The sequence below is a fragment of the Anopheles arabiensis genome, chromosome 3 (assembly GCF_016920715.1).
Source record: "Anopheles arabiensis isolate DONGOLA chromosome 3, AaraD3, whole genome shotgun sequence".
Classification (NCBI taxonomy): domain Eukaryota; kingdom Metazoa; phylum Arthropoda; class Insecta; order Diptera; family Culicidae; genus Anopheles; species Anopheles arabiensis.
This window is the reverse complement of record NC_053518.1, coordinates 60,292,191-60,306,296: the sequence shown is the minus strand read 5'-3', so window position 1 is coordinate 60,306,296 and position 14,106 is coordinate 60,292,191. Positions and strand designations below refer to the sequence as shown.

Below are 14,106 nucleotides of genomic sequence, written 5' to 3'. Positions count from 1 at the left end.
CTAAACTAATTTTTTTCTAGTTTTTGCGTTTTTGATATGCTTACTGCATTGAAACTTCGTTATTTATTTATTTACTTAGTTTCTTTGTTTTTTTAAATAATTTGCTTATTTATAAATCACAATCATTGTTCATTTATATTATTCTGTCTGTTTACTGCAAATACCTAAAGTAAAAAATACCTAAATTGATGAGTATTACTTAACAGCCCCAAATCTGCTATGGGGTTCGAGTTTACTATTTATCGTTTTATCGTGTTATTTCATTGCATATCTATTGCTTTACCTTTGTCCTCATGCCGATCCGTACAAGCTTTATTTAATACAACACTACCGTATAGTCAGTGCTTCTTACCGAGGAATGGAAATATTTGTTTGAAATCCCATTCACCGTAAATATTACACAACTGCTAACTTCCTTTTACAATGTTTGAAATGTTTTATTTTCATTCACAAAAATTCGTCACCTTTTGTTTGTACTAATGTCTAATTTCACGCTTCATCATGTAGAGCCGCACGTCCAACTAAGCACAATTTTGTTTATGATATTTTTTTAAACTTTCCTACGCGCTCTACACCCACTTTCGCAAACAGCTTTGCGGCATGACCACGGTGTCCAGTTTCGGACATTCTCCCACACCCATCTGTCACAGCTAATTAGCTTCAATTATAACGTACGTATCTTCGAACGACCATTAAAAGACCACCATCAAACCGTCCATCACTTTCACTCACTCACTATAGCCGGAGAGGTCCTTCCATTCTCCGGCCAACAATGAGCCGTGTGGATCACAATCGGCAATAAAAAAGAAACAGTCAACCTCAAACGCTGATGCTTCTTGAAGGTAACAATCGAGTTGCTCTAGAAAGTGAAAGAGGATTTTTGTTTTTTTTTTTTTAATTTTGCGCCATTAGCTCCAGATCTGTTCAATGTCGCGATTGAAAGAAACGCAGATGCGTGCGCGTCACTGTACGCCTGCTCATTACAATTAGGTTACTTTCTTGGATTTTTTTTAAATCTTTTATCAAGCTTCATACCCAAGAACCCGAGGATGTCAACCAACAAAAAGAACGCATAATTAATGTAGTTCACACAACGCACCTACCTTTCACCGCAGTGCGTGCTCACGCTGAGATAATGGGTATGTATATTTGGACCAGAACTGTACCCTACAGCACGCACAGGAAAGATTTTGCAATTGCGATAATCATAATTTATTGTGAATGGTGCGTAAAGCGCGTAGACAATGCGTGATCACACTGCGTACAAAGATCCACGACCACTCCTGGTACGGTAAAACCAGATACTGACGCACTCCGGGAGGTTCTGCGCATTCAACTTTTACCGATCTTGTTAGCCACAGGCCGGTACAATTTGGCATTCAGCAGCAAAGCATAACAGGCAATTTATAATAATTTTCCACACGCCCTACACCCTTCCACCCATTCATATGGCATGCAAACCAAACAAACATGACTCACGCAGAAGCCAACAGAATCAGGAAAGAGAGCCTGAACTCATGGCTTTGTGCAGGAGGCATAGATCCTTTCTTTCTGCCCGCATAATTGCCCGTTGACCATGGGCCAAAATAAAACCACCATGGGCCTGTACGGTCTTACGGGTGTGCACGGGTATGGTTTTATATGTCGCGTACTTTCCAGCCCAAAAACCACAACCAGCTAGCCAGTGCAGCCCCACCCGAGGGCGGGGCCCTCAGCGTTGTTTACGCTGTGTTCTCTTTTAGTTTTGGGATGCCTGGTCGGAACTCAAAATGCTGTAACCGGTTTCGGGAGCCACGCCATTCAAAAACCGCAGGCGCCGTTACTTTGCGCACACGCGCGTTGTAAACAACTATCACGCAGAACGAACGATTGCTCCGTTTTGTTTCATTGTCGGTTTTATTTTTGTTATTTCCTCGTACTATTTGTTTTACGCTTCGCGTTACGTTTTGTTTGGGTTTTTTACAATTTCGTACACCGTGTCCTCCGATCGATGGCGAGTACGATGATCGAGTTCTGGGCAGAAGGTGGGAAGTTGATCCTTTTCCTTTTTTGTTTTGCTCTCAGACACAACGGAATCTTTCGTTGGGCTATTTTTAACCGTTTCAGGGAGATCCTTTCGCTTGACCGTCAGAAACCAGTTGCGTCTCAGGGCGTTGGTAGTGATGCTATTTTAGGGGTTAATGCTGAAACAGGTTCGAAATTCTTTGCATACACTTACCTGTGTGTAATGAATACTTGCTATGTTTCCTTTTTTTCGTTGTCTTTTAGTTGTAACACTACATTTCAGTTGTGAAATTTGTATTCACTGTGATTTTAAAACTGTTCTAATCGCTTTAGTCCTTGTTTGTTGATTGAAAACCTTTCTATTTCCAATGCCTTAATTCAGGATTGATTTTAATTTTGGATGAATTTTGGACATGTTTATTATGTTTATTATTTCTTTTTGCAGTCTATTAGTTTTTACATGAGTTCATTTATTTGTAATTTATTTATAAAGCTATTATTGTATATTACTTGTTATATGTGATGTATATAAACATATGGAGGTTTCATTTAGATTTCCGCGGAACCAAGCATGAGAACAGCAGTGTTTAATCGTATTTTTGTTGATGTTTTACATAAATTCGGAAAGAAAAAATATATTTCATGCATATAATTGTCACGAATAATGAAATACAAAGGAGTCATGAACCATTCAATATTTCATTATACTATCGTACCATTCGACAATGTGGTCAATGTGTATTCAAATGTGAACAATACTCTGTTCATGTATAGAGGAATTGCAACACGCTACAATAAAAAGATAACCAAAGGTACGATAAAACTGCGGTTCAATATATTTTCAAATAAATTCAAGCTATCGAGCACCATCGATTTGGCTCTGCAAAAAAGTAAGCTGAACACATAATTTTCCCCGCACCAATTGTCTTCAAATCGTCCAGAAACATCCACCAAAGTGATAACTAGCGCTGAGGGGTGGCAAAGGCTCGATGAGTGTAAAAGCATAATTTACTTTCAATCCACACCAAGCGAACGTCACCAAACACGACGCAAGCGGAGACGGGAAGATAAATCCGAAAGTAGCTTTCTGTCACCTCCACAGTCGTTGGCTACTGGCTGCCCAAATACCCACCAGCTCCAACCTTTGCCACAAAGATGAAGAAGCTCGTCGCATGTTGGAATTATCGAAAGGCGTGCGTTGTACTTTGGAAGTGAGTTTTTTTATGGGTGGCTCTTCCTTGCCTTACGAATGCTGTGCTATTCACGCATTCACTTCAATCACATCGCGGAGGCCGCACGCCTGCTTGCATGCTCTACCCTACTGGGTACCGCAACCGGTGATGCTGCTGAGCCCGCCGATGATGACGATGCGTTGCGCATCGATTTGCGTTCTCACGTATAAAGGCCGCCCCGTCGACCTGTGCGCAGACCAGCCGTACACTCCGGTGATGAGGGTCAATTAGGGCGAAACATCTTCCCTGCGCATATACGCCACAAACCGACAGCCGGAAAGGAAAAGCTGACCGCTCCGGATGTAAAGTAGTCAAAGGTCTTTTCGACAGTACCACCCATTTTCTTCTCCAGCTCATTCCCTCCTCCCACCCTTATCCGTTTTAAACTCAGTTGAACGCGTTAAAGTCATTTACGATCGAGACCTCTGCCCTCCTCCACGATACATACGCCGCCACCTCACAGCATAACCATCCCCAAACAAGGTCGTTGCCAAATGATGCGCACGAACCTTGGTGCTTGCGCATGTCCGTTCCGTTAATGTGGTGGCGAACTTTCCGCTCCGAACTGCGGCAAATTACTTACCCGTTCGTCATTGTCGTTGGACGTGTGGTGATCAAAACGTGTTGTTTTTTTTCTCCCCGACCCTCCGTTAAGTGCGGGTGTACGTTCGATTTCAAATCCTTGGGTACGATGCTTCCCATAAGTTACGCGCAAATGTAAGGCGGCTGTAAATGAAGGTGTACAATGAAAAGCCAAGCCTTCGGGCAGCAACGATCCAATGCGAGTGTTTAGGTAAAAGCGTTTCGGACACCATTTCGGGCAAGGAAAAAGTGACCCCGAAAGCGAAAGTGACCTGTTCCAAGGCATTGCCTTTTTTTACTGGGCTTTTCGGTAATTTGTTGTATAATTATTGATTTGAAAATGGATTGAAAAAAACAACAAAACTTGTTTTCTAATTGGATTCATGGTGAATGTTGAAAGCGGCACAGTATTCCATTCCAGATGTGTCAAATTAATTTCACCAGCGAATCTTTTATTAACCGGAACAACTCTTTTTCGGGTCACATTATCGAATCCCAGGGCTACAATATATTATGTTCCAAGTATTCAACACTTTTGTTCGCTTTGCATTACTACTGCAAAACGTTTTAGGATGTTGAAGTAAAATGTATTGGAGAAAAATAAAGTTAAACAAACAATCGTAAATAAATTACATTCGTTAATGTTGAAATAGAGCTTGCGTGAAAGTGAACGTGATGTTTTGTTTTTTTAGCTACATTTCAATTAATATTTATCAGAAAATGGCTTATCGCACACCAGGAGTAAAGATATTCTTCTTCTTCTTCTTCTTCTTCTTCTTCTTTGGCTCAACAACCGATGTCGGTTAAGGCCTGCCTCTACCCACTTGTGGGCTTGGCTTTCAGTGACTAATTGATTCCCCCCATAGCAGGATAGTCAGTCCTACGTATGGCGGCACGGTCTATTTGGGGATTGAACCCATGACGGGCATTTTGTTAAGTCGTACGAGTTGACGACTGTACTACGAAACCGCCTCAAAGTTATTGTATTCCTTAACTATTTAGACTGTAAAACATATTGCAACGATGAATTAAATGCATTTCCTGGTGATTCACCGCTAACCATTATTTTTTACCGTGAACAAAGCGGGGAATCACAAGGAAATGCATTTATTATATTATTTTAAAATGTTTTATGTTTCTGTTCGATGTATTTTTTAGTCTAAATAGTTGGGAAATTGGATTTATTTTCTTTTGGTGAACAAAACGTCTGATTAATATTTGTTATCTGAATATCCTGATTAATATTTAATGAAATATAGTAAACACACACACCGAATTTCACGTTCAATTTTACTAGAGCTGTAACCCGAGTTTAAGCTTTACGAAGCATCGTCGATGGCGATTGGCCAAAGAGTAGGTGAAAATCAATGAAAACACCGAAGATCAATTTAAAAAAATCCAATTGTTCATTTTGAAAACAGTTTTCACAAAATATCAGCTTATGCAACAATGACAGTTTTGCTTTTTGCCATTGCTGAGTATTGATAAAATTTTGAAATTTTATGAATTTTAAGAATACTCTTTGAATAGTTAAATCATAATCGTATTTTTTTAAATAAAATATACGCCATGCTGATAAAATCTTCGGATTTTAATCCTTCAATCTATTTGTCTTCCAATCGAATCGAACTAGCCCGCCCAGTAACACAAAACAGTTAAAATTATCATAAATCCCAACACTTCACAAAAATCCATCCACCTGACTCCTTCTTTCCATTTACCAGTCGTAAAAAGATCCAACTATGGACGCGAAATAACGCACAATATTTTGCAGCCAAACGAAGATCGTAAAATCATTCAGTCAAGATCCTTCTCGCCCCATATACCATCAACGTATCATCCAAAACACGCGACCAAAGCGAAGCAGATGAGTCTGTTAATTTGGTCCACTTTTCGAAATGTGTTGATGGCATACGAATTTAGTTCTTTTCTAGGCAAACTTTTACGACCCATTTTTCCCTATGTTCTCTTTTGTGGGTGAATTGCCTGTTTTTTAGTTTATTTCACCTATCCGACGAATATAAGTGAGTTTTTTTTTGCCTTGATACAGGATACAATCGTCGGCGAAAATATGTAAATAGGTAACCCTCTGCTGTAGCTTATCTTTTACCGACTTGCAGAGATGGTATCGAACCACACGTCTCAAGAACACGTTGCAAATTAGATTCCCAATCCGATTTTCAGTCTCGTTTGCTTGTTTGGTTCTTGGGCATGGCATAGCATGGGCATGGACACACTGTTATAAATTATCGTTTATTAGTGTTGCATGCTTGTAAACCAAGGCTGTCAATTGATACAATTAACAATCAACAAAAGCATAAATATGGTTATAAAAGCAGTCGATACGGCTCATTCAGTTTGACACACTTTGTAAGTGATATTTGAAGCATCATGCTTTAGTCACCGAGAAGGCTAATTTACTCATGAAAGCTTTTAACCTGCGGTTTTGTCAAGTGAATATTCAAGTGTCTCCAACGAGCTAATCCGCTATAGAACAATACAGCCAACTCAGGAAATGATCGGTGTCATAACGATCATAATGCCCATCAGTCCAGATTGTCCAATCAATCATTATTTGCATCGGCGTGCAAACGTACAAGAGGGCAAAAGCCCTACCCCTAAGAGGTCGGAATGGCTTAGAATCGTCCTCTGACGGGTAATTCAAATCCGGCTGCTAGGCTTACGTTCTGTTACCCTCGTTCCCAAAAAAGGGAAGTCCAATTTGTTTGAGCGAGCTCCCAAAAAAACAATCGTTACCAATCAATCGTGTACCCGCGACAGTACGGGTACGGTAGCCTATTTTGGGCTTGACCGCACCCAAGAATTGTCAGCGCACGTACGCAGTTGAAGCCACACACTGCTGCCCGTCTATGGGCAGGTCTCGACAAATAGAAGCCCCCGCGACCGTCAACATCTAGGTGAACTATAATCGCTTCAAATCACTTCCAGTAGGAGTTAGAAAAGTGTTTGAAGCATTGTTGACTGGAGTTCTAAGCATGGCACGAAACAGACTTGTAAGACGACATTCAGGCTCTAGACAATATTATCTTGTAGTGAACAATCTTACAATTTGCTATTGAATTGTTGCAGTTGCAGTTGACCTACATTGTTGTAGTCTACGGTCACTAATAAAAGAGATGAAAATCTTATGGATTTGCAACCAATGGTTGGAAATCTTTGCTATGTTACGAAAGTCTAATAACTATGATGATTTGAGTATAATAATGAATTTGTACTACGCTAAGACTCTTTAATAGTTAGAATCAGGCCTTCTAGCAGCATAACTTTACTCCGATGTCGAAAACTCCCGCCCTTAGTTCCCCATAGATTTATAAACGGCCTATTCATGTCCTACCCACTTCCCCCGTATGCCTATCCTCCATCATGCTTGCTCTAGCTCGTGCCGCACGTGCCCTACATGGAAGGTGAATCGAAAATCAATCAATTTCAAATTCGTTACATTTTTAACACGCACCTTCTGCTAACGAACATGTTGCTGATTCTAGGAGGCATAAGGCCACCGCACTGCAGGGAAAGTGTATGTGCGTACCTATCGTGCGGCAGTCTGGCTGGCCAGAACATTCACGTCAGTGGCAAGGTCTAGCCTAATATCTAGAGCACCCTGTCCGTGATCGTGGCCACTCCGCACGCATCTCAAACGGGTGGGCACACTCTCGAACCGATCCGGATCCGGTGCGTTAGAAAGCCCAAAACGTCTAGCCATGGAACGCTAGCCATGGGCCGGCGGGTAGTAACCAAATTTGCTCAGCACCGCCAAACTCCAATGGACGTGCGTAATTGTGCGCGCATGGTGCGGGTGCGCAAGCACTCACGCCGTCTGCGTAATGGCCTTTTCCCACGCCATTCGCCGGCAAGACCTCCCCTCTCCATCTAACCAACACCAAAAGGCCCCGAGACCGAGTCAAGTACGCCTATCGGCGATGCGTACGCACCCGATTTCTAGTGACCTTCGATTTTTCAATTATTCATGTGCGGGTAAAGCTGAAGAGTATCCCCGCGCCGTTATTTCGTCAGCAATAACCATCGACAATGACGGCTAAGGTCAGGCTTTCGAGACGAACCGTACCACCCCCCTCCCGCCATTACAAGCAGGAAGTTTGGAATGATTCTTGGGCCGGATCTCGAGACATCGAAGCATCCGTTCGAAGCAATCGTTTTGGCTTCGCTGATGAAGGAAATACATTATCCCTCCTACTTAAAACGATGCTAATCGTGGAACGAGACGTTCTCCACGAGACTGCTTCATCCACGGTGAGACTAACCCGTGAGAGATGCGTTGTGATGTTTGATGGCAGCAGGAACATACTTCTCCAGTGCCTTCACTTCTCCGACAGAATAAACCAAACGAGCAAGACTCTTGCTGTACAAGTGAAAGGTGCTCACTGATACGAAAGGTAGCGCGTACCCACTGGACAGCTAACACAGTTCACCCTAACCCTGGCAATGGCATTCGGTGCCTTTCTGCGAGTGTATGACTATGAATAAGATTTATGAGCCTCGCGTCTAGTCTCGCGCAAAAGCCCGTCGAAATTGAAACTTGCACTTACCTGTAACGGCTCGGTGGTGATTAATCTGCTCATCGGCTGGCCAGACGGGAATAAAATGTTGCACCAGTACCTGCGATCGCAGTCCTAGGCCTGGGCATCCGCTCCCCTAGTAAACCCGGTATGGACGGTAATGTTTAGTTCTGGACCTAGTGAGTGGCCTTGATGAGGGGAAAGAGCTTAACAGTGCCAGTTCTGTTCGCTAGTCAGAAGTTCTTCTTTTTTTTTAATTAAATCAGGCGTAAAATGCTTAACCTGCCCAGATGCTCCGATTGCTCGTGCTCCGTTTTGTTGCACCGATTGAACCGGATTTGGCGTAGATCCGTACAGGCGCTAAAGGTCGAAGGGCTATAATTTATGGTTTCAAAGTGGGCATAACTGGTCGCGTTATAGGATGTAAGTTTTACTGTCGAAGAGATGGAATAAAACAGTCTTGTTGATCCTTGTATTTATATTCTCAACAACATAGAAAATGTTCAGGTTGTGTATCTAACATACTCACCGTCTCTCACAAGACCGAACGGAATCGATTCCCATCTAGACCAAACCATTCCACCGTAGCAAGAGCTTATGAGGTTTGTGTTAATGTTAGTATATTATAATCGAGATTTGTTATACAGTCTTTGCCGAGTTACGTGAATAATGCGTTCCAGGGAAATTCACGTAATTCAAATTTTCTCGTATGTCGAATATTATCACGTTTTTTCATTTAAAATATGAATGAAAAAAAGTTTATCTGTTAGCAAAACTACAATTTATTTTAAATTTGGCAATTGTTGGAGGAAATCGAGCTATTTACACGTATGTATCGCGTAATTATGGAGAAGACTGTATTGACTTGATTAAAGCCATCATATCGTTACCCTCTCTCCTAAAATCAGGAGAAAACTAATTTTTTTGCATCAAAATTGTTTCTTTTTATACTCAAAATTCGAGTCAACCTATTTAAAATACAAAAAAAAACAATCTGATATAAGCATAGCTGAAATTTTAAGGTTTATAGTAATGGGTCGGCATATGAGTTATTTTGCACATAACAGTGCATCTTATCACCATTCTATTGCTTAGAGCGCTCCTCACTGCCAACGAGCGTGAAAGCATGCGTACAACCAAACTTCCCCTACACGAACCGTAATCCGACCGGCTGGCGTGGCGAAGGAACGGAGGAGGAACGAAACCGAAAGCAGAGCATAACATATTAGAAGGTTTTCGTTAGACATCGCTAGGGCAGCATGGGTGCGTAGAGTGCGGTGAAGTAGAAATCGTTTGTGCAGGTATCGCTTCTCGGCCTAAAGGCTAAGATCAAAGTGTAGTATCTGTTCTTATCAGCTTAACATCTGATAGCTCTCCCATAGGGAGACAACATATGTTAAACTGATTTTTGGAAAGAGGCGGATCGTACGGGGCTTGCTCCACATCCGCCACGGGTTGGCCCGGTATTGCAGTACCGCTGGGATCGGCCCATCTAATCTTTCAAACAAAATTGCGAATATTATACGTAAGCGTATAAATTCTTACTTTAAAATGAACTAAAACGAATTTGTTCATCTACAAGTAAGCACATCGTGTGAAAACTATGCAGTTATCGAAATCCTATAATTTCGCGGCTTGTTTCGGCCCTGGATGAAAGAGTGACTTAAAAGGTAAATTATTTTATTTCGATTGGATTAGTTCGATCATTCGGGAAGCCTTGATACGATCATCATAAACTACTCTCTCTTTCTCCTAGTCTGCATCTACGGCTCTCTTTGTCGACTTTCATAAAAAGTCAACCATAGGATCGAATTGACTATTAAATTTCTTTTAACGAATATGTCCATGTTCCGGTACTTGTAATATGTCATGATTTTTTTCACTATTTTGTCTTTTTGGACGCATTATGTGATTAGAAAACACCACTGTGTGATTATTCTACGCAATGTCACGAAATTAGGTAGAAATTATTTAGCATACAGCTTCTCTATCAAAATATTTGATACAACCAAATTCAAAACTATTTGCATCGTATACAAAAGACTTCTTCTCTCACGAAACTACAAACACTAGCGATTGCTGCATGTTTCATTTCCTGATAGGTTGTTTGGCTGGGTGCAGAAATGGCGATGGAGTCAATTAGGCGTTTAGATAGATGAGACCAAATTTCCTCTACAGCAGTCCACCACTGTCATCGAGGTTGGGAACTTGGATTTTCAACGGTAATATGAATGCTCAAACCAGCAGCTAAAAGAGCGCTTAATTAACTAACGAATTGCAACTAGCTCACGAAACACCGAACCAATTTGCCAGGAATGATTAATTTGTTCTTGTTCACATCCCGTTTCCCATCTTTAACACTCCCATCGGAAGCCGTCAAGTTACGCCTTTATTCGTGCAACAGTTAGCGGATAACGTTGGCCACCGGACACTTCATTGTTCCGTTTTATTTGTTTTTACTTTTTAGCGATTCACTCATTAACAGCATGATGTGATGTGTTTGGTGGAATGAAAATAGGATTGTTCTATCAGATTGGCAGTTGGTTGTCTGGGTCTAGTCAATTAGATTTCTGTTGAACCATTGGTTGGTTCCATTGTATAGTGCCCTCAAGATTTCCAGAGAGTATAGGAAGTATATGTATTGTGTATCATTTGGTTTTCTATGATTTGGTTTTCTATGTGTGATTATTCGTCACATATATATGATAGGTTTATAAAAATAATAATAGGATAGTCAGTTCTGCGTATGGAAGGCTTTGTCGCTTCGGGATTTGAACCCATGACCGGCATGGTATGACTACTGCTTAACGATTGATTAACCGGGATAAAATGATTAATTTTATCGTTCACGATTTGTACATAACTCTATACTAATACAATTTACGAAGTAGAATGCATATTCGAATACATGTTTATTTATGTTATTACCAAAGTCTGAAACACATAAAAAGCTTTTTATTCACTCGTTAACAACGCTATCAACGCGCTAAACCCAACCACTTACTCACAAAAATCAAAAACCTCTTCTATTTTAATGATCAAATACCTAATGATCTACCATGCAATTTATTTGAATGTAAAGATATTATTTACACAATTGAAATATTCAAAATATGTTCGCAGTCTAATTTCTTCTAACGGCTACAGCGTATGTGAAACCTTATAAATGTTCCAAAAACTTTTGTAAACGAGATCTTTATTTGTTCTAAGAGACCACATGTCTATGAAAATGTTAAGGAATCATTTGTTACACATTTGGCAATACAGTCGTACCGTTTTTTTTAATCTTATACTGTGAAAGCAGGTGCCCATAAAAATTATTTAAAATAATTTCAGAATGATTTTATATCCGGTATTGGTATGCAGACGCGTCCGAAAGTGTTCTTGCAACAAAAAAAAATATACATGTGTTTCTTTTCCAATAAATAATTCTTCATATTTTTTTTTTGAAATTTTAGATTCAGGATAGTTACACAAAAAAAGAAAACAACATAAAAAGGATATCTTTTTCAATATATTCTTCTTCTATTTAACGTGAACGTCTTATGCAGACTTTCTCGACCTATATAGGACTTTCGATACTTATTTAGGTACCACGCAGATGGATCGTCAGTCAAGTTCTTGCTGCGGCGAGACGATCCATTGTAGGCTAGAACCTATGCCGGGCATGTTACTGAGTTGTACGAGTTGATACTGTAACACGAGACACGAACGTGTACTTTGCAGTTGACATGCTATAAATTTAAGAATCATCTTTATCAATTATTCACATTATCATAATGTACAAGTTAAATTTTTCCCACATTGCTATATTTCATGATCTTTAAATTTCTTTTATGATCATAGTTCACGTACATGCTGATTATCGAATTAAGCAATGTGATGTAAATTAATCATATCTACCATGTATGATTGACATTTATCTTTAAGGATTAATAATCCCTAACTTCTTAGACATATAGTAATTACTGAGATTAATTGAGCCGATCCCGGCGGTACTGCAATACCGGGCCAACCCGTGGCGGATGTGGAGCAAGCCCCGTACGATCCGCCTCTTTCCAAAAATCAGTTTAACATATGTTGTCTCCCTATGGGAGAGCTATCAGATGTTAAGCTGATAAGAACAGATACTACACTTTGATCTTAGCCTTTAGGCCGAGAAGCGATACCTGCACAAACGATTTCTACTTCACCGCACTCTACGCACCCATGCTGCCCTAGCGATGTCTAACGAAAACCTTCTAATATGTTATGCTCTGCTTTCGGTTTCGTTCCTCCTCCGTTCCTTCGCCACGCCAGCCGGTCGGATTACGGTTCGTGTAGGGGAAGTTTGGTTGTACGCATGCTTTCACGCTCGTTCATAACGATTAAAAATTATTATGATAGGAATTCTTTTCGTGAAACAACTGTTTTTTGTACTGACTTATAATTAGTTTTTACTATCCATCAATTTTTGAATCAAATTTTATTAGATACAACGAAGAATAATTCTTTTGATCCATAGTTTAAACGAGAAAACAAAAGAAAAATAATACAATCCTTTAAAATCATTTTTTTAATATAAGATTTACTAGTAATCCTATGTGCAACATTTGTATTTATATTATTCAAACGTTTATTAAAAACTATGCAAAAAATAAACAAACATTTCGCTTTTCCATTCCCATTAAAACTTTTACATTTAGCAACGGGTGCAAAATGTTGAGCCATAAAATCACCATAAAACATTTGCAAGTCCAAATGGCACCCGAAACGACGGTGCGAACCGAAACGCTATCGATTGCGCTTTGTAGCAAAAAAAAAAAGAATCAAACACAGTAAACCTTAACCTTATGCCACCTGTACTCAGCAAACACATCTACTATGCCATGCCATGCGAATGCAAAATGAAAACAAAATTTGCTAAATTCTTCACAAAATTCACGTTTAGCTCATATGTATTTGACCCTTCTTCTTCTCAAACTGGGAAGCGTACGGAAGGTTCTATCAAATCAGGTTTCATAGTATGTTGTCATCTTCTTCCTTGGTAACAGTGCGAACGATACTAGTCGCAGATTGACTTCTTATGCCCAAGGCGACACGGACTGGTGTCAAGAGTCAACCGATTGACCTCGACTTCTTTTCGCACAACGACTCCCTCTAGTCCGTCGCTTTGCGGGAAGATGTCCAAAAACGTGAATCTGCCCCTGGCTGCCTTAAAAAAAAACGGGCACATTCTTCGCACCACCCATCGACCTTCTCTGCTTGTAAAGGAGACGAAAAAGGCTAAAGAAGAGCAACCGACAGCCATCTCCGACCCACATCACTCTCAGCACAGTAAGATAGAGGTCGTTCGGGTTGTGTTTTAGCGGGGTTGAATTTACTGTTTGATCGTTTCCTACCCTACACAGACCGATCTTTTCCTCGCCTGAGAGATTCGCTCGATTTTTTATTTGTTTAATTTATTGCCAAAACCCATAAACCGGCTCCGCTAATGAGTAAGGCTTGCGATGACTCTCTAAACGCACCTTCGCCCGCCCGACATCAACCACCCGCTTGAGCTAACAAACTCTCAATGTGCGCCAAGAAAGTGGGTTTCCAAGCGGCAAGGGGTAGCGTGGACATGGATCTTCTCGCCAGCGATCTGGAAACAATCGTCCACGAACGCCACGAACCTTACTAGCCAACAAAAAAACACTATCCCAACCCCATCAAAACCTCCTATTGTCATCAGCATTTAACATTTCCCCTCTTATCTACGCAGGGAAAAC

The 14,106-nt window shown here is 40.5% G+C and overlaps 1 protein-coding gene and 2 non-coding genes across 3 annotated transcripts in view; 2 read left to right on the top strand and 1 right to left on the bottom strand.

Moving 5' to 3' along the window:
- The window catches only part of LOC120903353 (Krueppel-like factor luna), a 136,534-nt gene that overhangs the window by 63,550 nt on the left and 58,878 nt on the right, over positions 1–14,106 (top strand). The gene's annotated exons all lie outside the window — the stretch shown is intronic.
- LOC120905276 lies at positions 9,660–9,853 on the top strand. The gene has a single exon (XR_005739909.1). It is a non-coding gene; the product is annotated as a U2 spliceosomal RNA (small nuclear RNA).
- Positions 12,330–12,523, bottom strand: LOC120905277. The gene has a single exon (XR_005739910.1). It is a non-coding gene; the product is annotated as a U2 spliceosomal RNA (small nuclear RNA).